This window comes from Balaenoptera musculus, chromosome 7 (assembly GCF_009873245.2).
Source record: "Balaenoptera musculus isolate JJ_BM4_2016_0621 chromosome 7, mBalMus1.pri.v3, whole genome shotgun sequence".
In the NCBI taxonomy this organism is placed as follows: domain Eukaryota; kingdom Metazoa; phylum Chordata; class Mammalia; order Artiodactyla; family Balaenopteridae; genus Balaenoptera; species Balaenoptera musculus.
In genome coordinates, this window is record NC_045791.1 from 78,158,927 (window position 1) to 78,163,060 (window position 4,134).

A 4,134-nucleotide genomic window follows, 5' to 3' on the forward strand; every position below is an offset into this window, starting at 1 on the left:
CACCTGCAGGGGTGCCACGGAACCCACTGGGAATCCTGCTGGGGTGCCAGCAAAACTTGCCAGGAAGCTTCCTGCAGGAGCGTTGTTGAATTATCTGGGGAGCCAGCCAGGAGACCCACGGGACGGGGAGCTGCTGCTGCTGAAACTTGGGCCCGTTGGGGTTCCCACACCCCAACCAAGCAGTCGTTGCGGGAGCAAGACCACAGGGACACTCACGGAACCAGGAAAAAGCCCCCTCCTGCTGCAGTGTCCCTCCAGTGACAAAGCCAGCTGGCTAAAGGGAAGCGCTTAGGGGGTCCAGCTCCAGGATCACAGCAGGGCAGTGGAGAGTAGATTTGGAGCCAAGAGACAAAGAGTTGATATCTGGCATACCCTTAGAACAGTATTTGATAAATAAGTCATAGCTATGAGGCACACAAATGCTCTAAGTCCTGGCTAGCTCATCTCTGGGAGGAATGTAAAGCTCCTATAAGAAGGGTCCTAAAATAGTGCTTAAAGGCCTGGACTCGAGGAAGATGACATACACGTGAATCCTGCCCTTGCCTCGTACTAGATGCAAGGCAGCTTACCAAATCCCTCTGTGCTTCAGTTTCTCCATCTGCAAAATGGGGATAATAATAATATACCTACATTATAGGGTTGCTGTATTAAATAAGTTAACATATAAAGGGCTTAGAAGGGTACATCTTAGTTTTTATTAGATAGTTGCTTGGTTAGAACAGCAAACAAAAATGTTTCTAATATTACACCAAAACCAGAAATGTAAGTGAGAGCTAACAGGATCGAATTCTTTAATTGGCAGGCCTGAGACATTCTTCCTTTAGTACCATCCTCCCCCTCAGTTCCCAGGGTTCCACTCCTGCCTGTGATTGACAGCTCTAATGTTCTCTTACTCATCCACACCCCCCAGTTAGGAGAAATAGTTACCAGTATCTTGCTCAGGTTAAGTCACCCAGCTAGTGCAATGATTCTCAACTGGGGGTAATCGATTTTGTGTCCACCCCACAACCCCAGGAGACATTTGGAAAAGTCTGGAGACATTTTGATTGTCACAACTGGGGCAGGGATGTCGCTCGATATCCCACAGTGCACAGTACAGTCGTCCTCAGTAAAGAATTATCCAGTCCAAACTGCCAATAGTGTCACAGTTGAAAAACCCTGATCTGGAGGGTCCAGGGGCTTCGGAGAAAGAAAACAGAAACAGGGGATGAGCAGAGACATTGTGCCTTGTTCCTCCAGCTACGCTGGGTTCCTGGTTGGTTCAGCCTATGTCATCAAATCCAGACTGTCTGGCCCACAGCTGGAGTCTAAATGTACAATTTCTGATGTCCTTGGGCTATTCATGTCATCTACATAGAAGCTGGGTTCCCACATCTTCCAAACCAAGAAATTAGGGCATAAGTTCTTGAAAGAGCTGCTATTGAAGCAGAATGTCCAAATTTTTAAGAAATCTTGGCAGAAGGAAGCAATATTTGTCTTTTTCCAACTTTAGCCAACCTTTCCAACTTTTTCCAATCTCTTTCTTTCCATAAAGTGCTGTTTAAAACAAGTTTCTCTTCTAAGCTTCAGGTCCTCAGATTCATTCCTGTAGCTGAGCACAATTTTACTAAGGTAATGAAGGTTTTAGGGTAAAAGAAAGTATGAGAAGCACCATTATAAAATGAAAAGTTGCTAAATAAACAAGTAGGACAGAATATTGATTGACAGTTACTGTAAAATTCTGTTTGTCTCAGCCACAGCTTACATCAGGAAGTGTCTAGCCAGAAAATATGAAATGTGTATGGGCTGTCTGAGGCAACACATGTGAACAAAGAAAAATTAGCTTTTCTGTAACAATATAAACCATGTGTAGCTCATGAGGCTGACAGGACTATAAGTGAAAACGGTTCTTTGGCTGCTCCACCAACCAAATTCCGTGGGTATGAAATTCTGAAAACAGCTGGAAACCAATCTTTTTTTCTGTTAGTTATTCATGATGTTTCCTTTTCTGGCTGTACTACATGCTTCAAATCCTGCATTTGATTTCATCTGAGTGAAAACTGCAGCCCTCGACAAAGAATCACTCATCCACTCCTCACTGGCTGAGGAATTCAGCAACTTGTTGACAGTTTCCAAGGGAGAGTTTCAGCATATGGGAAAATGACAGTATTTTCCATAATTAAAAAGTTCCTGGTCAACTTAGGAATACACATATGTAAATCATTTAAAAATATTTTTCATTTGCTATAGTGAAAGCTCTTTCCCTTCATTTTATTAAGTTCATATTTTCTACTTAGTTTCTAACCAACATCCTACCAAACGTAGATTAAAGCTGTTCAAAGGGATTGCAGGTATAAATAAGGCAATCCTTTATAAGGCACCTCATATTTATATAAATGTTAGCATTTTTCCCTTTACTGAACAATTTACTACCACAAATTTTTGTGCACATTCAAAATGCTATTTAAATAAAAATTCTTCTATGAACAATTTCTCAGGGAAAGCCAAATATGCTTGTACATTAATTCCTTCTTTAGAAATCAAAGTATAGTTGATAATAAGTACACTGTATTTAACCATAGATTGGGAAGTGAATCAACAGTTTTTTCAATGTTAGCACTCGCTTAGGAAGCAATAGGATTCAGTCTGTGAATGAAAAAGAAATTGCATCAGCAAGTCTAGCAGGGGCAGTAAAGCAGGAGGAGAGGGGCCAGACTGCTTTTTTCCTTTCTCAGAAGTCAGGCAGTATCTGTCTGACCTCTCTGGGGTCTCATGAGCCAGGTCTCTGAATTACTTTAAACAACTTGACAAGTTATATAACTGTTACGGTCATTACTAACGGTAATTGTGGTCATTAGCAACAATCACCAAATTAAGGGATTTCCGACAGCATCTCCTTTGTTCTGACAGGATAAGTTTTGCAAGCTTGGAAATCAGTTTCTGCGCCCCCGAAGACCGCTACCAGATACAGTTTATAAAATGATTGGGGGAGGGGGCGTTGCCCTGTCAGCAATTTACTGGAGGCCTACTGTATACCAGGCATTGCAAGTACAGAGGTGGCAGAGTCGCTCTCTAGTAGAAGGCAGACATGTGATCTAATACCATAATACCTTCCTGTTCAAAAACTTTAAATATTAAACAAATCCACAGTTTGACATCTACTTCCTCCCTCTGGCTTTTCCTTTGATCAGTGCTGCTGTGGCATTCTGTGAAATTAGATTACGTGGCTAAAGTGTGTGTGTGGAGGAGCGGTCATTACTGTACAGCCTTTACATTACTGAACCTCATTTTCTCGACCTCTAAAGGACTGGAAAAGACTACCTTCATTATGTTGTTCTGAAACTAAAAAGCAAACTGAACACAGTGAAATAAAATATATGAAAATACTTCATAAACTAACATAAAGCAATATTGAAACAAAAACTTATTATTTAAAAATACAAATGAAACAAATCCTTCAGTAGATTCCTACTGCCAGCCTTAGCCTCTCCACCTTATAATTAACCAGTTTTAACCAGGGCAAACCAGTTTTCAACACAGATTGCCTGGAAGGGCATAGTCAGTTATCTTTTTTTATATGAGCAATACCTAAATACTCTACTCACCATTCAGAATTTCTGTTGCGTCCTCTGATCCAACAACTGCACAAACCTACTTTTCCAAAGTAATGACACTGAATCACTGTTTATAAAGCATGCTTTCCTTTAAAAAAATTTTTATTTTCCAGGAAGACCAATGGGTTATGATGAGTTACCAACTCTTAATGTTCACAGAGTCTGGTATTAGGAAAAATGTGTCTTCATGCAAAATGAACCTAATCCCCAGGGAACCACACCCAAATAAAGTAATGTTCAAGTTACTGGAGCATTCTGAAATTGATTTTGACTCCTGATACCCATAAGGGATGGTTTGTCCCTTTCCACCTCAGCTGAACCATGGCCCAATAGTTATTCCAAAAACTCTCCTCTTATAAAGGCCAAATGTGCTCAACAGATGTCCCTTAAACTACTTGATGCAAAGAAATGCAGGCTGTTGACTGAATCAACCATGATTAACCTTCAACATGTTTCCTTTCCAGACAAATGTTTATTATGTGTAAAATACACATTAGTATAAAATTTTCTTACATGAATCAGCAATTCAAAATGTTGTAGA